Source organism: Oryctolagus cuniculus, chromosome 20 (genome assembly GCF_964237555.1).
Source record: "Oryctolagus cuniculus chromosome 20, mOryCun1.1, whole genome shotgun sequence".
NCBI lineage: Eukaryota > Metazoa > Chordata > Mammalia > Lagomorpha > Leporidae > Oryctolagus > Oryctolagus cuniculus.
The window spans coordinates 30,927,931-30,953,182 of NC_091451.1; positions in this window are offsets into that span (position 1 = coordinate 30,927,931).

The window sequence follows — 25,252 nt, forward strand, 5'->3', positions numbered from 1 at the left end:
TCTTAATAGCAAGAAGGTAAACCAAAACTTGAGGATATGCTACAAAGATTACTAATGTTTTGAATCTGTGAGATCTCTTATCAAAATCTTCAAGTAAGTATGATCAACAAACTCTGTATAATCCAGTCAGGATTGCAGAAATGCGTGGACAATAATATTTCTAAAGCTGTACTTCTAAGCTATCAACAAACCTGAAAAAAGCATGTGTTTTTGTCCATGTGTGTGAGCCTGGCTGCATGTGTGTCAGGGGTTAATGATTAAGGAAACATAAAAGGGAACAGAGAAAAATATGTTTGGGGACTTCCAACCCTGTCCTGAAGACTGAATGCACTGTTTAGCCAACATAAATATGTCCAGGCCACCTGGAAAACATGTCCCTTTTGTGGGAAAAGTGTCTTAATTCAACTTTTGTAAGTCACATTTCTCTTTTTGAAAACAGTAATTACTTGTCATAGAGAAGCTGGAAAATCAGAAAAATAAAGGCAGGATGTTTATTTTCACCTTGAAAACACAATCTTCGCAATTTTTTATACATACGCTGTTTGTAACAAGGAGTTCCATGCTGTATACACAGTGCTTCCTTCACCTAGTCTGTCATGAGCATTTCGCAGCCATGAAAGTGCTTTTTAAGTCATTTGTAATAGGTCTGTAACAAATGCTCTTACAGAAATACCAGAATTATTCAGTCACCTGTTTCTAGAATTTTCATTTTCAAAAGTATTGCTCTTCCTCATTCCTTAAGAGGGGGCTGTACAAAGTGACTGCCTTCCAAAGAGTACAATGTGAAAATGGGGGAAGCAGAAGATAGACAACATGTGGAGACACCGACAAGCACTCCTCACAGAACTCACTTCTCACGAAACTCCTAAGCACCATATAATCATTATTAAAACATCACACAAGGCTGGTGCCGTGGCTCAATAGGCTAATCCTCTGCCTGTGGCACCCGCAAATGGGGTTCTAGTCCCGGTCAGGGCGCCAGTTCTGTCCTGGTTGCTCCTATTCCAGTCCAGCTCTCTGCTGTGGACCAGGAAGGCAGTGGAGGATGGCCCAGGTCCTTGGGCCCTGCACCCCATGGGAGACCAGGAGGAGCACCTGCCTCCTGGCTTCGGATCAGTGCGGCGCACCAGCTGCAGCGGCCACTGGGGGGTGAACCAACGGAAAAGGAAGACCTTTTTCTCTGTCTCTCTCTCACTGTCCACTCTGCATGTCCAAAAAAAAAAAAAAAAAATCACACAATCCTAGTTAAGGTTCCTTCTACAAACTGACCAGTACATCTCGAAACTGTAAAGGCCTTCCAAAAAGCAAGCAAAGCCTGACAAGATCAGATCTCAGAGGAACCTAATGGAAGATGACAATAAAATGCTGAGTAGTCAGTAATGACAGTAGTAATAACTAACAAAATCTTAATCAATACAGACTTCAGTTGATAATGATATGCCAGGATCGATTCAGTCATTATGACAAACATACAATAGAATAAGATGCTAATAGGGAAACCTGGTGGAGAGGCTGCCCTGGCCTAGCAGGTAAAGCCATTGCCTTTGATGCCAGCATCCCCCAGGGAGCTGGTTCTAGGCCTGGCTGCTCCACTTCCAATTCAGTTCCCTGCTAATGTGCCTAGGACAACAACAAAGGACAGTGCAAGTGCTTGGGTTCTTACACCCGCATGGGAGACTTGGAAGAAGCTCCTGGCTCTGGCTTCACCTTCCCAGCCCTGGCCATTGTAGTCATTTGGGGAGTGAACCAGCGGGTGAAAGGTCCCTCTTTCTGTCTTTCACTCTTTCTCTGTAATGCTACTCTTCAAATAAGTAAATAAATCTTTAAAATATAGGGAAATTGGATGTGGAATATTTGATAATTCTGTGTACCAACTTTGTAATTGTTCCCTAAGCCCAAATGAGAAGTTTATTAAATTAAAAGGCAATGCTATTTTAAATAAATATTTTTTCAGAATATTTCCTTAATGGAATTTGCTAGAAAGAATATTTCTTAGCTTAGACTAGAGCATTTACATCTCTTGATACTTGTTAATAAATTATTTTTCAAAAGTTTGACCTTTCTAGACTTATACCTCCATGCAAATTGTATGGATGTCTTTATTGCATCTACAATGCATGTTTTGTTTGGAAATAACCATAACAGCAGCAACTACTATTATTATGGTGCTCTACTTTGTTGACAAAAGAAATGATGCTTCAGTTTAATTAAGATCTTTTCTCTCACTGGTTATGGTGCAAATTCTCTGAAATACTTCGTATTTCATAATTGATCAACTTTAGTTTCTTTATATATATTAATATTAAAAGAATTCTCCAGATTCCTGCATCCTATATTAGGGTATCTGGGCTTGAATTTTCCCTCAGCTTTTGAGCCAGCTTCCTGTTTATCTACACGCTGGGAGGCATCAGATGATGGCTCTAGTACCGAGGTCCCAGACACTCCTGTGGGAGACCCAAATGGAGTTCCTGGCTCTTGGCTTTGGCTTGTCCCAGCTCCTGCTGTTGCATTTGTGAATTATTCATTGGCTGAAATATCTCACTCTCCTTTTCTCATTCTGATCACGCTCCTTTTCAAATAAATAAAAATACATAGATATTTTAAAAAACACTCCAAATATATATTGTCTATTAACCTTTTATTTGTTTCAATATGCTCCTTAACTCCTAATTTCATTTATAGTACTCTTTGAAGTCTAATACTCTTTATATACATGTATAGAATAATTTATAGAACTGTTCATTTATGACATTTGATATCTTTTCACAACATATCTAATCTTTAAGTTGGGTAAATGTCTACCTATTTCGTTCTAATTGTTTTAATTTCTTTGTTATACTTATACACATTTTTTTTTTTAATTACTTATTTATTTGAAAGTCAGAGTTACAGAGAGGGAAAGGTAGGGAGAGAGAGATACCTTCCAACTGCTGGTTCACTCCCCAAATGGCCGAAACTGCCAGGGCTGGGACAGTTTGAAGCCATCATCAGAGTCTCCCATGTAGGTGGCAGGGGCCCAAGCACTTGGGCTGTTTTCTGCTGCTTTTCTCAGGACATTAGCATGGGGCTAGACCAGAAGTGGAGCAGCTGGAAGACAAACCAGCACCCATATGGGATGCCAACATCACAGGTGGCGATTTTACATGCTAAATACAACTCTGATCCCTACACAATTGTTTTATATTTGTATATAGCTTGTAGAATTTTCAATTAAAGGAGTTAGCAACTTTGAGCACATTGCTTTAAGATGATCCTTTCTTTTCTACTGAATCCACTGCATAGTGTGCTATACAAGAAGTTTACACTTTTGCCTACTTTGTGAATTTTTTATTTTTTACTTTTATTTAATAAACATAAATTTCCAAAGTGCAGCTTTTGGATTATAGTGGCTTTTTCCCGCCATAAATTCCCTCCTACCTGCAACCCTCTCATCTCTTGCTCCCTCTCCCATCCCATTCACATCAAGATTCATTTTCAATTCTCTTTATATACAGAAGATCAATTTAGTATATATTAAGTAAAGATTTCAACAGTTTGCACCCACACAGAAACACAAAGTGTAAAATATTGAGTACTAGTAATAGCATTAATTCACATCGTGCAACACATTAAGGACAGAGATCCTACATGGGGAGTAAGTGCACAGTGACTCCTGTTGTTGATGTAACAATTGACACTCTTGTTTATGGTGTCAGTAATCACCCTAGGCTCTTGTCATGAGTTGCCAAGGCTATGGAAGCCTTTTGAGTTTGCCGACTCTGATCTTATTTAGACAAGGTCATAGTCAATGTGGAAGTTCTCTCCTCCCTTCAGAGAAAGGTACCTCCTTCTTTGATGGCCCGTTCTTTCTACTGGGATCTTACTCACAGAGATCTTTCATTTAGGTGTTTTTTTTGTTTTGTTTTGTTTTTGTTTTTGTTTTTTTTGTTTGTTTGTTTGTTTGTTTTGCCAGAGTGTCTTGGCTTTCCATGCCTAAAATACTTTCATGGGCTCTTCAGACAAATCTGAATGCTTTAAGAGCTGATTCTGAGGCCAGAGTGCTGTTTAGGACATCTGCCATTCTATGAGCCTGCTGTGTATCTCGCTTCCCATGTTGGATTGTTCTCTCCTTTTTAATTCTATCAGTTAGTATTAGCAGACACTGGTCTTGTTTATGTGATCCCTTTGACTCTTAGACCTATCAGTATGATCAGTTGTGAACAGAAACTGATCACTTGGACTAGTGAGATGGCATTGGTACATCCACCTTGATGGGATTGAATTAGAATCCCCTGGCACGTTTCTAATTCTACAGTTTGGGGCAAGTCAGATTGAGCATGTGCCAAACTGTACATCTCCTCCCTCTCTTATTCTCACTCTTATATTTAACAGGGGTCACTTTTCAGTTAAATTTCAACACTTAAGAATAATTGTCTGTTAATTAAAGAGTTCAACCAATAGTATTAAGTAGAACAAAAAAATACTAAAAGGGATAAAGTATTAAGTTGTTCCTCTACAGTCAGGACAAAGGCTGATCAAGTCATTGTTTCTCATAGTGTCCATTTCACTTCAACAGGTTTCCTTTTTGGTGCTCAGTTAGTTGTCATACTTTGTGAATCTTTAAAAATACTTATTTACTCATTTATTTGAGTTTGAGAGACAGAGAAAGAGACAGAGATAGCACCCATCTACTGGTTTACTGCTGAAATGCTTGCCAAGGCTGTGCTGGAGGAGACCCAAATTTGGGAAACTGGAACTTATCCAAGTCTCCAAACACTTGAGCCATCATGTACTGACCACTAGACTGCATTAGCAGGCAGCTAGAATGGACATAATAGCTGGAACTGGAACCCAGGGACATGGATATGGGATATGGCTGTTGCACTCAGTATCTTAACTACTTTTGTGAATATTTTATTTGCATATTTGTAGATTTTTGTTCTAAATTGAAATTCTTTAATTTTATAGTTTCATTATATATGCATAAAACTGATGAAAAATATGCTTGAGTGTCCAAAAATGTCCCATTATAATACTCAATAATTATTTATCCAAATTACTCATACATTCTTATCAAGTTAAAAAATACCACACTATGATTTTTTACTAGATTTCCATGAAATCTAAAATAGGAGGAATTGATTTATCATATTCAATTTTCCCATCTGTGGACTTGATATATTTCTCCATTTTTGCCTGCTTTTGCATCTCAGTGAAAAGATTCAGATTAGTTGAATTCAGAAGAGTTCCTGTTAAGACTCCTTCCAAGTATTTTTGTTGCTTATGAATGGACTCTTTTCCTGTATCCTGTTCACTGACTATTGGTAATATGAGACACATATCAAATTATGAACCTCTAAAATTTATGGAAACGGAAACAATTCTATGTCTAAGCTCTAATAGTTTGATCTTGGATTTTCAGGAAGAAATTTTTGTCAGATACAAGTAAAGATGGTAGTATATTTTCCTTGGTATTAACCACAAATATTATTTCAGTTCCCTAGTTTATTGGATTTCTAGACATTCCAGAAGATATTAAATCACAGTGGATATCCTTTATAAATTTATAAAGCTATACATGATCTTTAATAATTATAGTGAAATATGTTTTTTTTATTTATTTATTTGAAAGGCAGAGTTACAGAGAGAGGAGTGAGAGAAGGAGACAGAGAAAGAGGTCTTCCATCAATTGGTTCACTCCCCAAATCGCTGCAATGACCTGAGCTGAGCCAATCTGAAGCCAGGAACCAGGAGCTTCCTCTGAGTGTCTTACATGGGATGCAGGGACCCATAAGCATGAGTCATCTTCCACTGCTTTCCCAGGCACATTAGCAAGAAGCAGGATCAGAAGCTGAACAGCCAAGGTTAGAACTGGCACCCATATGGGATACCAATACTGCAGACGGCAGCTTAACCTGCTACACCACAGTGCCAGCTCCTGAAATACTTTCAATGTAATTTTTCTCAGCCCTGTAAAGATGATAAAACATGGCAATCTTATTTAAAGTTGAAATCTGAAAGAACATGTCTCGGTCCAGCGCTGTGGCAACAATAGGTTAATCCTGTGCCTGCGGCACCGGCATCCCACATGGGCCCTGATTCTAGTCCCGGCTGCTTCTCTTCCAGTCCAGCTCTCTGCTGTGGCCTGGGACAGCACTGGAAGATGGCCCAAGTTCTTGGGCCCATGCACCTGCGTGGGAGACCCAGAAGAAGAACCTGGCTCCTGGCTTTGGATCGGCACAGCTCCAGCAGTTGCAGGCCATTTGGGGAGTGAATTAATGGATGGGACACCTTTCTCTCTGTCTCTCCCTCTCCCTGTCTGTAACTCTACCTCTCAAATAAACAAATAAAATCTTAAAAAAAAAAAAAAAAAGAGAACATGTCTCTAACACTGTCTCTTAATCTAGTACTATCAAAGGATTTATAGCTGACTGGCATAGTTAAGCCATTGCCTTCAAGACAGGCAATTAATATCTATTCACTGAGTCCAGACTGCTCCACTTCAGATCCAGCTCCCACCTAACATGCCTTAGTTCTTGCCTTACACAATGGAGTTCCTCACTCCTGGCTTCAGCCTTGCTCAGCACTGGCTGTTGTGGCCATTTGGGAAATGAATCAGTAAATGGGACATTTCCTTCTCTGTTGGTGTCTCCCTTTCTCTGTCACTCTGCCTTTCAAATAATTAAAATTTATTGTCGCTCCCCCTCTTTGCGGAGGAACGACACAGGACCCTGTGCTGTTCTTTTGTCTGCTCGGCCCTTCCCGGGTTTGCTGCTGGTTCTTCCCGGGTTGGCTGCCGTCCCTCCACCTCCGTGGAGGGGCGGGCCCCCCTGCCACTTTCCCCACTTCCGCAGTGGAGCGGCACACCGCCAGCCGGCTCTCTCGGGGGCTGCTCAGATGTTATCTGGATGTTCCCTTTAGATGTTCCTTGTGCATATTGTCTCTCTCCTCCTTTATAGTCCTCTTCCACCAATCCCAACTCTGCTACCCACAGAGCCGAGTACGCTGCTCTCCTCCAATCAGGAGCAAGATCAGCTCCTGCAGCTCAGTCAATCAAATTGGCGAGAGGCAGCTGTGTAGAAGTTGTTTACTCCTCTCCCAGCGCCATATTGTGGGAGAGCAGATGCAGAGAATAAGTCTTAATTCCAGTAACTTAGTCTATTCCGAGTTGCTCCCCACAATTTATCTTTTTTTTTTTAAAAAAAAAAAAGGACTTGTAGCTCTTCCATAATACTTTACCTGTTTCAATCACTTTTTTCAGTCTTTTTTGTTTATCTAATGGCATTCCTTGATTGGTTCCAGTATTTTCTTCAAGGCTAACCTCTTCATCACTTCCTCCAGGAAGCCTTAGAGGAATGCTACATTCTTTACTCAGCCAGAAACTAGAGCCCTTCCCACATGATCTGAAACGCCTTTAAAATAGGTTTACTGTGTCACACATAACCCTGAAATTGTTTGCCCATTTGTCCTAAACCATAATCTCTTCCAGGGAAAGGAACTTCATAGTATTCAGCTACGTATTCCCAGGGACAACCACAGTGCTTGGCAAAACATTTTTAAGTTCTCTCTAAATCAACAAAGTTATCCTGATATGAACATGTTTGAATTCTACAGATGAATCATATTTATTATGTCCCTCTTGTCACGGGTGTCTCCACTTAAGTTTAGTAATTCTAACTTATCCTTTTGAAGATAACTTGCATTCCAAGTTCTTACATTTACAAAACTAGCTTTTACAACTGCTATAGACACAGAAACAGGCTCAGTATGTCCTGGTGAGTTAGAGAGCTCAGAACTGAATCCAGGATTTTTCTAACCTCAAAGCTAAGGTTGTTAACTCCTTTGTTCAACACTGCTTCCACTGTACTAAAACAAATTTTACTCGCAAGAAAATGCCTATTTGGAATTCACTGTATAAACTAGGCCAGCGATGACTTTCCCAGACTGAAATCTAGAAAAAAAAAAAAAAAAAAAAAACTCTGAGTTCTTGAAATGTGACAGTACACATGCAGTGGACAAAGCATAGTAATGTTGAAGACATCCTGAGAATTGTACAGAAATTATCACCTATTGGCCCCCCCCAAAAAAAGTTGAAATATCATTTAGTCAAGTTCATTCATTTATGAGCTAAACTATTGGCCTAGATAACTGAAAAGAATTTCCTTCTATAAAAAAATTATTTCCTTTTTAACAGCCACTTGATTTTTGAAATAAACTTAATTTTATTGCCTTCCTAGTACCTACACTAAAAACTAAATATCAATATCTCAACCATGAGAGACTACAGAATTGTCTTGATATCGTTCAGAGTTGACACACTAGTTGGAGTTCGGAACCATGTCATATGAAAGAAATGTGTTCTCACCTCCACCCCCAATTTCCAACCAATAAAACTTCTATTTTTTATCTGAATTATCAATAGGAATGACATTTTCTTACTTTAATTGATCTTTATTTATTGATGTTCTTTGTGTAATTTCATTTCTTTTCTGTGTTTTTAATTCTTTACAGAGCATTTTGGATTTTCTACCAACAGATAATTAAACTTAAAAATTCCAAAATACCACTGTTTTTCAAATTATTTTATGTTTTCATATGGGCATTGACCTCTAACACTTTCTAGGCACTGAAAGAACTTTGAAAAACAGAAATTTGGAAGTGGGCATTTGGTGCAATAGTTAGAGGACACAGCTTAGGATCCCCACATCCAGTGCTCAGTTAAGTCCCACCTCCATTATTCTATCCAGGTTCTTGCTAATGCACAGCCTGGGAGGCAGGTTGCCCAAATACCTGGATTCCTACCACCCATGAGAGATTGCAACTGAGTTCTGGGCTCCTAGGTGCACCCTGATAAGATTCCAGCTGTTCAGACCATTGAGGGAGTGAACCAGCTTACAGAAGATCTCTTTTTGTCTGTGTCTGTCTCTCTGCCTTCCAAATAAAATGAAAATAAATAAGATTGCTTTTATTTGAAATTTTAAGCTTTCCTCAGTTATTTTATTCTACCTACGCTATAAAAATGAGTAGCATACTACCCTTGAGGGCATTTCAGATCATCTTAGTTTATTATTCTGCTTTCCATGTGCTCCCTTTCTTACACTTCATTTCTGTGTTCAGGATACATGTAAGATCCTGCAATCTACTTCATTATTACTCTTTATCTGGCAGAAATTCCCCATTGGAGCCAAATATGTGTCGTGCTGGATGATGACATCCATGTTCAATCCCAGCCAGCTTTGTTTCTGCTCGTAGAGATAAGCGATATTTTGTCTCGGAAAAACCAAGGCTCAAGGAATACAGCATATCTTAAAATTTCTCCAAGGTTGTCATAGGATGGGATTATTCTGATTCTGGAAAGTTGTTTGATATGCGGGTTACAGAGGAGCAATAAAACCCTGAACCATGCAATGTGCTGCCTCTGAAAACACAATTGATTGAGACTCAAGTTCTCAGCCCACTTGGAACCACTACTTAGAGATCCTTGCATTCAAGTTCCTCTAAACAGGCCTTCTGCCTCGTTCTTGTATCTGCTTGTCTGTACTTCTCTGTATATTCTCTTTCTGCAGATCAGATCTCCCCATGGAATAGAGAACTCGGTTGCTGCAAGCCCAGGCATAATGGTATGGTGGAGAGGTTTCTTTTTTGCCATGTCCATATTTCTTCTCAGGTATAGCCCTCTGGCACTGCCTGGTTCTTGAGCTCACTTATTGACTCTGTTGCTAATTTTGGGTGGATAAGAAAGTTGATTGCCCAACACTGGTCCTAGGCTGTGACTGAGAGACTCCCAGGGGGCACGGCTCATAAAGAAAGGATGCCAGGCAGATGAAAACAATGTAAACCAACACAGGGATCAGTGTAATAGTGTTTCCACATAGATCTGAAAATTAGCATTAAAATGATTTTCCCTTAAGAACTTGAAAAAGCTCAGTGACTCTTCTGGGACAGCCATAATAATCCAGGCGCACCATTAGCATCTCACTACAAATGAATTAACTTTGTAGAAACACATGACAAAATAAGCATGTTCATTGTATACCAGATGTGCTTACTGCCAACTATATTTAATGATATTTGCCTAAAACATTTAGTCTGAGGATGAATTCCCCTTTTTATTTTAGCTAAATTCCTTCTAGAAGTGCTTTCAAGTTTTTATTGCTGTGCTTGTCATATAGGTGCTGGATGCAGGCCTAAGACTAAGAACCTCTCATTTGTTCAGACTGTTCAGACTCACTAACCCTGAGCTAAAATAGAGAAAAAAACCCACGCAAATTGTCTGATTATTTTTGTTTTCTCCACCATGAAAAATAGCACTTTGCTCTCAAATTAACAAATGACTAATCAAGACATGACACTATTTGTGAGAGTTTAGGGCTTTGGCTGACACTTGGTAGACGGAGAGTTGGAAATGACCCAGTACTAGAAAGCTTGACTCTGATGTCTCAGGGTTTCTGGTAAGTCGCCAGGTTGAAAGAGGGACAAAGCCATTGAAAAAGATAGAAAGATAACCAAGAGGTATTTGCCAATATAGCTTTTGAGGGATTTGCTTTTTAACAGACGGTTACTGGAGACCTTTTAAAAATTCCAATTAGCTTTTGATGAAAAGTACCAGTTTGTATTTGAGAAATATAAGAGAGTTACCCAATGTGTTAATAGTTTCGAAGGTATCAAGGAAATAGCCATATGGAACGGGGGTGGATTACTTTATTTTTATGTTGATAATGGTGTCAGCAAAATACAGAAAGTTTTATGAATATAAAAAGCCAGTTACACAAGAAACAAGATTTGTTTACTGCTTTTGGATCCAGTCCCTAATAAGAGAAACTGTTAATTGATTAAAATATTATATTTTACACTTAGGACTACATAAAACCTAACCTTATTTGATTCTTTTTCTTGCTATTCATTAATATATTAATATTCCTGTATTTGTTGGAAGTGATGTTAGATGGGAGTAGGATATACTGAATATTGTATCCATGAAAGTAAGAATGATTATTTATTTAATTCAAAAGATCTTGCAATAAATAGTTGCTTATCCTTTAAAAATATAGAAACCTTCTTATCTTTTAAAAAAATAGAAATTCCATGGTATAATTTGAGATTTGGGTGGAAAGGTTTTAGATTGTTTTAGAATACATGTGGTAAACATCCAGAACTCTGTCTATACAGGCAATATTTTTGTAAAACGCTATTTTTTAAAAAAGTAGTAAATTCAGTATCCTTCAAGTACCATGAGATCCCAGCAGGAATTTCAGTATCCCATGTTTTCATAGTAGTAAATCTTTAAAAATGACCTTAACGCACATTTAAGAGAAGGTCATACACAAAACCCCATAAGTGGTTTGTCTATTGGTAGTTTGCACTGAAATGACCTAAGTTAGGCAAGGTTTCACTGTTTTTTTGCAGGATGACTTCAAAGTCTCTGGGGATGTGACTTTTGTGTGAATCAGGACACACTATATCAAGGCTGAAACACATAGTTAGAGGGATCATGGGGTTTCTTTCTATGACAATGCATGCAAAGCAAAGTTTGGTTCACAGCCACAGAAACATAGAGGGCTCAAGGGAACATCAGAGTCTCTGATGTATGGCTAAACTTAGCTTGAGCAAGCAAATTATGAATAATCCAAGGTGTAATACACTTGTGACTCAACAAAGATGAAGGGATATCTTATGCTCATTATTGCCGATATAATGTTAAAAGCTTTGACATCCTTTAACATCAATGAGTAGTCAGAAGTTGCCATTAATTGGAAACTCCTAAAAATGTGAAATAATCCCTAATATTTGAACGCAACCTAAATTCATCTGAATATTTTGCCACAGTTGAATCAGCAGCTCTCTGAATTCAGATTAATGTAAAAAGTATTATCAGCATCCTGAAAAACCCTCTGTTCTAGTCAGAATTTTCCAGCGAGACCTCAAGAAACAAAACAACAGGATGTATAAACAACCTTTACATATATAAATTGAGTTACTTACGAAGAAGTGGCTAATGTGATTATAGAATTTGACAAAGGAAGGATTTATTAAGAAAAACACAGTTATGACTGAATACCTGATCATCAAAATCAATTTTGTATTATATTATTTAAAGAAAGGTTGGTGACAATAATAGACATAATAGACATAATAGACCTGATTTTATGTGAAAGTGAGAATGGGGACATAATAATTTATAAAAAGGATAGAAACTATGATACCTTTGGAATAAAATGTTTCTATATATATGTGCATAAATAGAAAAGACTAGAACAATATAATCCCAAAATGTTACCAGTAGTCATCTTTCATTTATGGGATTATGAATTATATTTTTATTTTCCTTAGACTTCACATGTATTTTCTTAGCATGTTAATAAATTCAACTAATTTGGAGCTAACAAAGTTATTTTTAATATTGGTGCTGGTGTATGCATTTGAATTGATGGCTTGTTTCAGGTCAGGAAACAAAAAACAAATGCTTAGCATAATAATCACCAGCTCATCAGGAGATAGGAAAGTTATCTTGACTGGTCAAATCTCACCGTGAAGAAATGACTGTACAGATGTGCCCTCTGCCACATCAGGGATGCAGTGTATCTGACCTTCCATCCAGGCAGCAGGATGAAATCCCAAGGAAAGATCATAAGAGACACAATCACAACCAAATTCACGTTCACATTACACAACCACGAGGAGCTTACATTAATGTCTAGAGGAAGTGGAAACACTCCAGGAAGGCGAGAAAGCGACATGAAATAGGAAACCTGGCTCCCTCAAGGAAGACAGAGGCATGGGAAAGAAAGAAGAAAGTACAAGCAAAAAACATCCTGAGGGAGATTTAAAGTTCTTGTGGCACTTCAAATTATGTTAGCTTTGCTTTCACACAGGATTGAATTTAGCTGCCAAAAATGAATCTACTATTTCTTTCTCTTTTTTTTTTTTTTCGAAGATAGCATTAAATTTATTTCAACAGGCCGTCCAAGCTACTCGGTTTTGTTATGAGCTGATGAAAATCCATCATCAGCCAATGACAGACCCTGCCTTTCCCTCACTCCAATTTAAGGCCTGAGTACAAGCAGCTGCAGTATTCCTGTCAAAAGTCAGGCACGTCAATAGCAAGTCTTCCTCTACTAAAATTAAAACATGGCCTGTGTTCCGATAGCCTGGAATCACCCATCACCAAACCTGGTCTCTTATCACCCTTCTGAGTGAAGAGATATTCATCCCATGAGAAGAAGTGCAGTGATATCCCCGAAGCCAGACACACAGGGTCCTAAAGGCTAATCTGAAACAGGCTTGATCTGAGCTTGATCGTAAGGCCATAGGCAAGAGCGATTACTGTCTATGACCCATTGCCTGAACTGCACTTTTCCTTAAATGCAATTAAAATGCTCTTTTCCCCACCACTATTACTCTATGGCATTAGTGCAATCTGCTCTATCAAAAACTATGGCAAAAGTCAGTCTTTAGACTGCCTGCCTTAGAAATATACAGTGAGTTGGCCGGCGCTGTGGCTCACTTGGCTAATCCTCTGCCTGCGGCACCGGCACTCCGGGTTCTAGTCCTGGTTGGGGCACCGGATTCTGTACTGGTTGCTCCTCTACCAGTCCAGCTCTCTGCTGTGGCCCAGAAAGGCAGTGGAGGATGGCCCAAGTGCTTGGGCCCTGCACCCCATGGGAGACCAGGAGAAGCACCTGGCTCCTGGCTTTGGATCGGCGCGGCGCGCTGGCCAAAGCATGCCAGCCATAGTGGCCATGTAGGGGGTGAACCAACGGAAGGAAGACCTTTCTCTCTCTCTCTCACTGTCTAACTCTGCCTGTCAAAAAAAAGAAAGAAAGAAATATACAGTGAGTTGGAAAGCTGCCTCCTTCCACTATATCTGATATTCTTGAAAGAGGACTAGAGAATCCAGAATTTAGAAATACAACCCAGGTGATTCTGATGCAACTAAAGTCTAATGCTGACAAAGTGGTTAAGAATCAAATATGCAACAGAAACAATTATAAAGCTTGCTTGTTTTGTGAATTGTGGAAAATTAACTGACCCTTTTCAGAATCTCGTTTTTCATGTATAAAGTCCAGGAAAATAACATTTATTTCCTTCTGCAATTCCCAGTAGTCAACCATATATAAACCTTCCCATCACACAGCAAGTCAGTAGTTAATTTCTATTACTAATGGTGATAAAGAAAATTTCCTCTATGTACAGGACAGGCAAATAAAAAACTGAACTTTGGAGCAAACCTGAGTTCAGATTCAGTATTTATATCTGTAGCTTCTAAGAGACTAAGAACAATTATCATTTAAAGATATATGTTGAAAAAAAAAGATATATGTTGAGTGCATGCCTATATTTCATGAATGTGAAATATACAGGTGAAAAATACTATTCTAAAGCATTGATAAATATGAAGAATGGCATAGTTTGCTTACTCTCACAGTGTTCCCTTATCTAGTGGATAAATAAGGAAAAACATATAGACACATAATAGAGTAATTTTATAAGTGATAAGACTATGGATAAAATAAAGCAGATACTTAAATAGAAAATACTGGTGTTAAGTAGATGACAACCTTGGACAAGGTACCCCACAGCTTTATCTAAGGAGGCCATATATGAGCAGATCTTGAATAAATGGACCACATACAAGGAAGATCTTTGGTATGTGCAATCAGCATGGTTTTCATGGGTGATGTTAACATTGACCATTTGGTGAATGCTGGTATCCCAGGTTTCTATATAATCAAGTGACTATTTCCCCTTTATTTATACTCTATTCTACTGAGATGAGATACTATGTCCACATCATATTGTTAAGCTATCTTTTGTTGGAAGAAATATCATTCAAATGAAAATTGGCAAGAACATATCAATAAGAAATGACTTGGTTGTAAACTTATAGGACAAAACTTCCATCCTGAAATATCATTTGGATAATTTTAAATGTAGGTAAGATCTTCACTGCATTATTATCCTTAAACCTCAGACAAGCTATTTCCTGATCTTGTTGAGGCTTGCTAAAGTAGAAATCCTTGTCATTTTAAAGGCTTGTTTCTTTCTTCCAATCAGTTCAAGAGAAGTGATACGTTCCTCCAGTTCAGCACTTACTTAAGGTATAGTTGGACAAACCACAGGTGCAATGCTGTCACACATCACCTGCATGCATCCCAGAAACCAGGTCAAACAATAAAAAAAATTGAGTAAAATTCTCATAAACCAAAATCTATTCATGAATGTGATTCTACCTGCTCTTTCTTAGTCCCAACATAGTCCTGTAGTTCTGAGATATTTTAAATAGCTCTTTTTATCTCAGCTATTGAATTATGTTTCAAAAGTACTAGGTCAATGGTCTCAAACTTTAAAGTGCCTCAGAATCCTCTGGATGCTTGTTGAAGCAGAATGCTAGGTCCTGACCCAGAATTTCTGATTCAATAGTTTTGGGGTAAGACCCCAGTACTTGCTTTTCTACCAAGATCCCAAGTGATGGTGAAAATGCGACAAGGACAACTCTTTGATAACCAGTGTCCTAGATTAATCATTTGGTGCTTACCTTTTTACTGAAAAAAATCTCTGAATTTGGGAGCAGCATCTGCCAGAGTAGTTGAACCATCAGTTAAGATGCTCACACTCCATACTGCAGCACCTGGGTTGGATTCCTACTTCTGGATCCTGATTCTAGCTCCTTTTGTAATGCAGACTTGGGAGGCCGCAGTGATGCCTCAAGTAGTTGCATCCTGCAACGTACACTGAAGATCTGGATTAAATTCCCCATGTTTGGTTTCAGTCCCAGCCCAGCCACAGCTTTTGCAGGCCTTTGGAGAGTGAACCAGAAGATGGAAGTACACTCTCTGCCTCTCTCTCTCTATTTGTCCATTTATACAAACTACAACTCTCTGCCTTTTAAATAAATAATAAGACAAAATAAAGCATCGGTATTGAGTGTTTTAATGGGTTTAAATTTCCATAGGTTATAATTTTCTTAATATATATAATATAGTTTTCTCGTGTGTGTGTGTTTGTGTGTGTGTGTGACTGGATTATGTCCAGGAGCATAGCCCCACCTCAATTTTGGATAACTCAGGTTTCGATCCAGTGTATGAGTTACCTGTGGGATTCACTGGGACCTTTGTTGCAACTGCTTTGCTTTTTAACTTCTTCCTCTACCCAATCGCGCTTTCCTTCATTCCCTCCAAGGCATCATCCTCACGCAGATACCCTAATAGAACCCCTGCACGCAGATGTCTTGCTTAGCTCTCCACCAGGATTCAAAACCTGACCAGCACGTGAAGCAGTGGTGACAGTTTTGTGTGTTTTCATTGCTTTGTTTTTTCAGTTTGCACAAACAGATGCTAAATTCTAGGAGATTCTGAGAAGCAGCAATTGATTTTTGTCAAATATTACATAAACTGATGTTCACAAAAATCCCAGTCTGAGTCAAAACAGACTCAGAATTTTAGATGGTGGGATTTCTTTTGCTTAACATCTCCTACCAAAACCAATTTAGCATATTACTATAAACGACGCCCTTTACTGCCGATTTTACACTATATAAAGATTGGCTAATTCTGGGGCCGGCGCCATGGGTCACTTGCTTAATCCTCCGCCTGTGGTGCCGCCATCCCATATGGGCACCGGGTTCTAGTCCCAGTTGCTCCTCTTCCAGTCCAGCTCTCTGCTGTGGCCCGGGAGGGCAGTGGAGGATGACCCAAGTGCTTGGGCCCCTGCACCCGCAGGCAAGACCAGGAGGAAGCACCTCACTCCTGGCTTCGGATCGGCGCAGCGTCGGCCGTGGCGGCCATTTGGGGAGTGAACCAATGGAAGGAAGACCTTTCTCACTGTCTCTCTCTCTCACTGTCTATAACTCTACCTGTCAAATAAATTTTAAAAAATTTTAAAAAAAGATTTATAAAATAAATTCTTTAAAAAAAGATTGGCTAATTCAATAGTTACCATTGTTTTGAAAAATAAACTTTATGGAATGTTTTAAAAATATATATTAGGCAAATTTTTTGTATATTTATTTGTATTTTATATATATATATATATGAAAAACATTATAATGACCTTAACACCTCTTGTTCTGTAAATGCCTCCCCCTAGCTTTTGAGGAAGCTTCAAAAATCTCATGGGAGGGATAAGCATTGTGGCACAGCAAGTTAAGTCACAACTTGAAATGCCCGTATGCCATGTCTGAGTGCATTGGATCAAATCTACCACCCCACCAATGCACCCATATTCTATTTAGAAGTGCCAGGGTTCAAATGGTCCTCTTCTGATCTAGCATCCTGATAAATCAGAGCCCAGAAAGCAGAAGGTGATGGCTCAAATACTTGTATCCCTGGCACTCATGTGGGAAATCCAGATGGATGTACACTTTTCTGGCATCGCCCTGATACAGCAGCCTCAAATGTTGTGGGCATTTGGGAAGTGAACCAGTGGACGGAAGATCTCTTTCTTCCTCTCTCTGTCTCTGTCTTTGTATGTGTCTCTCTCTGTGTGCTCCTGTGGCTTTCAAACAAATAAATAAAACTTTTAAAAACAAATGAAGCTCATGGAAAATGGAATTAAAAGACTCGAACCCGGGTACTTTGCTATGGAATGCAGGCATCCCAAGCAGCATCTCAACCATTACACCAGATGCCCTCCCACCTCACACGCTTTTTTGAGCCTTGTCATACACTTAACTATTCATTCATTTGGGGAATTCAGTGTTTGTTTTTAATTGCATTCCTATTTATAGTTTGCCTTTCAAAGATATTCTGGCCTATTAAAATCCCGTTTTACACTAGACTGTGTGACCTGTGTGTGACCACAGACCTCCCTAGAGAAGCAGCTCACCTTGGCTGTTCTTTCCCATTTTTTCATTTTTCTCCCTGAAAGCAGGTGTCACATCTGTCACTATTTGGCCCAGTAGACTGTGCTAATTAACTTATAAATTATGTCCATGTGGCATTGCCTTTCTCCTGTGAGGCAGTTCTATTTGTTTGTTATGCTACTTCAGAACAGGGTTAAAAAGGGCCACCAATTTTGCATAAACACTGACTTAAATGTGTGGCACTGGAGAGCTTACACTGTGTTTCTGCATATTCCCCACTGTGTTTTTCCGTAACTGAAGCTCTGTGTGTACTTGATGAATGATCTGAATAGTCAAGGGAAGTGTCTTTACACACATCACATAGGGCAGTTTAAGGATCAAAAGAGGTAAGCTGTAAGACCACAGGAAACATGTAATCACTGATGATGTGGGTGACAGAAATTTTGACTGTATGTTTTTTCCTCTTTAAAACCAAAGTTTGACCACCCTGAAGCCAATTCTTTAGTATTTTTTATTTGGTTGGGTAACAGTAGGACAACTGAGGCAAGTACTCTGGGTGAATATTTATTATTTGAGAATAATTACAGCATTTCTTCTTCAAATGTTCAAATTGGAAGAATTGAAATACCTCTTTAGCAAAATATTGGCCATGGGACAGATGGCTGTCAGAGGCAGGAAAGCAGGTGATTTGCTTGTCTTTCCTAATTTATTCTGACTAATATGCATTACTCATTTCAACCAACAATTTTCATCAAACTCCTGACTGTTATCTAACAGCAATCCTTAACATAACTCATAAATGGCCAATTGAATCTTGAAGTTTTACCTTTGGGGGAAAAGCTGACAACCCTTGTATCAATCCCAATAAGTATGATAAACTTGCTCTAAAATGGACTAATCTTAACTTTTTCCCAAATTACTTTCAAAGTAATACTTGCCTCGATAGAAGACTATGAAATACTAAGCGAAGGCAAATATTGAATCTTCCTGAAACAGCTTTTTATTATAGTTTGTAAGCAGTTTCTAAAAACTGATATCCTGTAGTCCAAGATACACAGTGGAAAAAATAAGCATAAGTACTACAATTAGAGTTTCACTGTACCAGAAAAAATATAGCATACTGGTCTTGATGTACTACTTATACCAACTGCATCTAAGCAATATGATAAAAATTATAAGCCAAAATGCAAATGTTCAAAGAGCTTGCCTAGCTCCATTTGGACTTAATTATAATTTATTTGAGAATCAATCTTTTCTTACCTTGATATTTTTGAATGCTTGATGAATTAGTCTTTTAAGAAAGAATTAACATACATTGATGTTAAGTATTATTAAGGCTAATTTTAAAACACTGTCATATTTGATAAGACTTATATCATTTGAAATTTTCTGTCAAATGCAACCTCACACATAAGTAAAATAAGTTATAAAAGTTACCAATGTTATCCCTCAGATTGAGCAAATTCTTATTTCTTATATACCAAATTAATAAAAAAAATAAGACAGGCCATGAGCTGAGCTAGAAACCAGCTATACAAAAAAAGCTGAATCATTCAAGCTCCAACACCAAGACTTCACTTCAAAAATTGAGAACATCAGTAGCTACACTGAGTTGACTTATTATAATGAGATACAAATATAATAACAAGGTATATGTCATTTTATTAATACAAGTCTCTGTTTTCAAGATCTCAAACATATTTTTAAGTAGAAGACTTTTGGCACAGCCCTTTATTAGAATCTAAGAGCAATGCTGACCTTACCAGGTTACTAAGGGGAGACTGTAGATACAGGACATCATAGTAATCCAGCACTATGAAATGGCAACAAACTTGTGAAAGTAGTTGTTCATGTTTAGCTAAATCTTAACAAGTTTAATCTTGGTGAATCCCTGAGACTTGGAGGCAATGTAGAGAGAAACACTTTTGTTCTTTCATCCTTCTCAAAATGATTATACTTCTAATTGTCTCCTCTTCACCCTGACAGGATGAGAGTGAAGGGTGGTTACTATGGTCTTCATGATGGACAATATTGCTTGTGGTACCAGAGAACAGAATAAAACCTTAGTGGTCTGTCTTGGCCTAACTCCTGGGATAAAAATATGCTAATTAATCAAATACCCAGGTTCTTACCCATCCTGGGCCCATCTTTATCCAATGGCTTGGCATTTTCTTTGTGTACTCATTGATCAGGAAAGAGCCCACAAGGAGGACCACTTACATCTTAAACACTTTCAGCTGAAAAGACTCTCATCATTTCTGTTCACATTCTGTTAACTAGAAGTTCATGGCATTCCCATTCCTAACTTCAGGGACAGTTAGAAAAAGTTATTAGATTGAGAAGCTCTTAAAGTATTCCTCTTATTCTGCTTATTATTGACATTGTCCATGTAAACAGATTGAAAACATCAATGTCATTTTATTGACAGACACCAGGAAACGTATGTTTGTAAGTCAGTATTTATGAAACTCAACAGATACTAAAGCTAGTGGAGAAACAAGAGACATCAGTTCACAAAAAGCAGTTAAACCTGTGGTTATGCTATTGGATACTCTTCAGAAAAATCATAAGAAAAAAGTGCCTGTAATTATCCTTTCTTTCCAGTTCTCATACTTTAAGTATCAAGGTCGTTTTGATTTCTTAGTTCTTTCTCTAGGAAAAATAATTTGAAAAATTAATTTACCAGAAGGCATAATAATGACAGACTTCATGCATTATTCAACCCAGAATACTGGGTTTGATATTTAAAAAATGAACTCTAAACTAACAGTTTCAAATTAGTAAAATGTAATTTGGACCATTTGTGAGTTAACTGGGGAAGTATAATACAAGGAGAAATTTTCTTCAAACTGAAATCATTGGGATAGTAGCCTCATGCTTTCACCTTGGGTAGACATAATTTCAAATTTACTTCTTTATGAAAAAGACTTAAATCCATTCTGTATTTTGTCCTTAGAAACAAATTCCTGACTAGTTTTCTTTGAGCCCAAATAAAAGCCCATTTTCCCAGTCTCTTTTGTAGTAGTGGGTAGACAAGTCCAAAATTGTTAGGTAAGACTGCTCAGGAAGGCTCCTTAAGAGGAGAATGGACAAGGGGTTTCTGTATTTTTTATCTCTATTAGCATCCTATTGTTGCTTCTCTCCCTGGAAGTCCCTTCTGATAGCTGGAACACTAAGAGCCATGAAGTAATTATAAGGATGAAGCCACAGATGAAGAATGAGAGGACAGACAAGGAAGTGCCCTGATTTGGAGGCAGCACGCCTGCCTTTGACTGCATCTCTCTGAATTCCTTTCATGTGACATATAAATAAACATCAATTTTGTTTAAATTGCTTTTATTTCGGAGTCCTAGAAGCTAACGCAATTTCTAACTGATTTCTACCCATATGTAATGTGTGATATAGTAGAGCTGAAGACAGCTTTGATGGAAGAGATAAAGGTATAATTGGGAAGATAGAGACAGACTAAGAGATGAGAATGAGCTATGGTGATTGTCCATTTAAGCTGCAGCATCAAGGTATCCAATCAGTGCTAAGTAATACAGTAATCTAGGAAGTCAATATATATGCAGCAGAAAGACTGGGAATAGTCGTGGTTATTGAAAATGTGACTACATATAAAAACCCTGTGTCAAAGATAGAATCTTGCTGGAGGGTGCTGGATTAAAGAGGGCTACGGATTAATTGAGACATCTTTTAAAAGTGTTCTTCCTGTTGACTCTGGGCATGTTCTGTAACTTCTTTAACTGGCAAAATACAGCAGAAATGAGGCCTTTCAGTTCCAGGCCACAGCCTTAAAACAATGGTAGTTGTTTATTCCTAACCCTTACAACACTTATTCTTGGAACCCAGTCATGTAAGAAGTCTAAGCCATCTGCTTAAGAGATCACATGAGGAGCTCCAAGATAATATGGAGAAGTAAGGAGCCTAGCACAGCCTTCCAGTGAAGCACTTGTCTTAGACACTGTGGCTGGCCAATGAATGAGATCACGGCGGACCCCGCGGGCTAGCTCACCTGCCAGCTGCACATCTAGTCAATAACGTGTACAGAAGAGTTTCCCCGTTGAGCTCTATGAAAATTCCTGACCCATGAAGTCATGAAGTAAACCAAAATCATGAAGTAAATCATGAAGTTAAAAAAAAAATGGTTCTAATTTAAGTCACTAGTATTTAAGGCTATTTTCAATGCAAGAATAGCCAACTAGATCATGGGGTAAGTAAACCAGCAAGAGCTAAGATGCAGGAAAGGATACTGCACAGCCGGTGCTGTGGCAAAGCAGGTAAAGCCGCTGCCTGCAGTGTCGGCATTCCATATAGGCTCCGGCTTGAGTCTCGGCTGCTACATTTCCAATCCAGCTCTCTGCTACGGCCTAGGAAAGCAGCAAAAGATGGCCCAACTCCTCGGGCCCCTGTACACTTGTGGGAGACCCAGATGAAGCTCCTGGCTCCTGGCTTCAGATCAGCGCAGCTCTGGCTCCTGTGGCCACCTGGGGAGTGAACCAGTAGATGGAAGACCTCTCTCTCTCTCTCTCTCTGCTTCTGCTTCTCTGTATTTGAGCTTTCAAATAAATAAATAAATCTTTTAAAAACAAAAAGAAAAGAAAGGACACTTCGTCTCATTGAAGATAGCAGAGGGAACTTGGAAAAATATTTGGTGGTATAATTCTAAAAGGGTCATCCCACTGAGAGGCATATTTTAATTGTGAGTTTACAGATCTTGTTTTAGTTAACTAGATGAAAATTCACTATTCACTAGACCTTAGATCAATTGAATCATGGTAAATAAGTGAGGGAAAGAAACACATGAACTTACTATAAAATCTTAGGAAATGAGATCAGGACAATGACAAGTGCCACAGACACAGGAAATGAAATTTTGTAACAATTGTGTAATAAAATGAGAATGGCATACTTTGGCCAATGGAAGCAATTGGTAGATTCAGTCAACTGTAGGAAACCAGAAAGGAATGAAGTAGGGCCAAAGAGGCAACTGTTTAGGCATAAGTGGTCAAAATATACCGGTAAATTAAGCATAAAAATTTAAAAGATTTTAATTATTTTTGGCATCAATGAGAATCACTCTTAACTTTATTTAAATCAGTCTATGACAATGTGTTTCTAGTGTCAGAGAGGCCACCTCCATTTAATATATGCCTCAGTTACATCCATCTAAGCTCTCACTTTCCTTATCTACAAATTATTCTTAAGCATCTTCTTCAAAAAAGTAAGTTAATAAAATTCTTAGTCAATATTTAGCACATAATAAACTGTCAGTAAAAATTAGCCTTTTTCTAAAAATAATGGCACTTAATGGGCTATAGAAAAAGGAGGATATAACTGACGTTTTTGTGAAGAAAAGTGAAGGAGAAAGCTGAGAAGACCTCAGGAAGTCAACTGAGAGAAGAGATCAAGAAGACATAAACAGGACCAATGAAAATAACTAAGTTCCCTTCCCTCACGTCCTCTACTTTTACCTCTTTCCCAGTGCTTATTCTGCAGGAATTATCCCAGCCTCCAAGAAACACAGGAACAGAATTAAACAAAGAACAATCATTGTGTCAAGTCCTGGAGATTCTTGGAATAGGCAAAAGGAGCAGCCCTGCTGTGAAAGATCTATTTGTAATACTCACTCTAGCTAGGGAAATGTGATACCATTTATCTTCAGTCAAGGTGGACTGAGTGGAACCCGTAAGAACATTAATAGACTGAACAAGTACACCAAATGCTTCCTTGCAATGGCCTTCGAAACTGTAATTGTGCATAGACTGTGAGCAAAGTACATGAATTGAGGTTGCCCAAGGATTCTTAAGAACTGCTGTAGATAACTCTGTGTGTCTGGTGAGCACTTTAAGAGAAAGAACTTTTATGAGTCAGTTATAGTGCTTAAAGTACTATCTGTAACATTATATGTGAGGTTTGCTATTATGCTACAAGGAGCATTATCATTTAAGGGTGTTATGCTATAGTATAGGAGTGAAGCCATATGAAATTCAAGCACAAGCTCAACTATGTTTGGCTCATATTATTTTTGGATTGCTTTCTACAGGTACACAAAATGTCCAAATTATTTCAAAAATTACTTACAATAAAAGATTACCTTGTAAAATTCTTTCAATCTTTTGGCTTTTCTTTCATCTCAACAAATTTGCATGCTGCAGTTAATTACTTTTTAGTTTCTTTTTAAAGAGAATGATTAAATTAGGAAACATGGAAAAACGCTTTCTTAGTTCAGCTTTACATATTTTCTTTTATTTTTAGACATTTTATTTTTTAAAGGTTATTTATTTATTTATTTGAAAGGCAGATGACAAAGAGAAGAGGGAACAGAAAGCTTCCTAAATGTCTGTAGTAGCCAGGATGGGCAAGGCAGAAGCCAGGAGCTAAGAACTCCATCTGGATCTCCCTCTGGGGTAATAGAGTCCCAAGTACTAGGTTCATCATGATCTTCCTTCCTAGGCACAGTAGCAGGAATCTGGAATGGCGGTAGAGTATCCAGGACTCAAAAAGGATGTGGGCATCATAGCAGCACCTTAACCCACCGTGTCACAACATGTGGCCCCACATACACTTATTGTAATCCATCTGTAAGAATACATCTTTTGTAATTTTATGATTTATTTAATTGATTGATGAATATTAGAAGGTTTGTCTTTAATTTGAGGCTGCTTCAACCTAAATCCAAAAAGAACATTAGTACATTTATATTTTTCAAAACCACTTAAATTACTGCTATTCTTTTACTGAAGTTTGTAGCAACGAGAGTTCTTTAGAGTTTGCATACACAGTTATTACCTTCAAAATGGAAAAGATTGTGTCAAGGAGTCAGTTTGAGTCTTTTCTGTGTAACAGAACCATTGTATATGTCATTTGGCACTTTCACATGACTCTGTGTATGCAACTATTGAGATGCCCTGCCTTTATTTTTTCTGCCAACTGAATTAGAAACTACCCAAGCGAAAGTGGACAAGATTATACAAGATGATTCATGTGTAATACAATGGTTTGAGACTGGGGTGTTTTTTTAACTTTTGAACGCTAAAGATATTTCCAGCCATGATTGATATATTCAATAGAGTAGTTCATTTTTGATCCCCATGTGACTTCTAGTGTATTAATTCTGCAACCTGCGATCCTACAGCAGCTACGAGAAGCTGAAGAAGCCTAGTGAGAGAACAGATTATGAATGAAGCACAGGGTCATGATATATTTATTAACCATCAACTACCACATTTCTCTCTACCTGATAACATATGAGTCTTTTTACATTTCTTTTCTGAATTTTAAACTCTTTAGTTGGTTCCTGTCTAAGGGGCAGGAAGGCTGAAATTCGAAACCCCATTCAGTTCATTCTGTCTTTTCCCTTTCTTTGACATGGGGGGAAGCCGGAAACTTCAGTAACACCATGTTTCAATTATTTTTATTTTAGACCACATGGGCAGAGACTGCTCACCACTGTGTGACAGGATGTAGCTG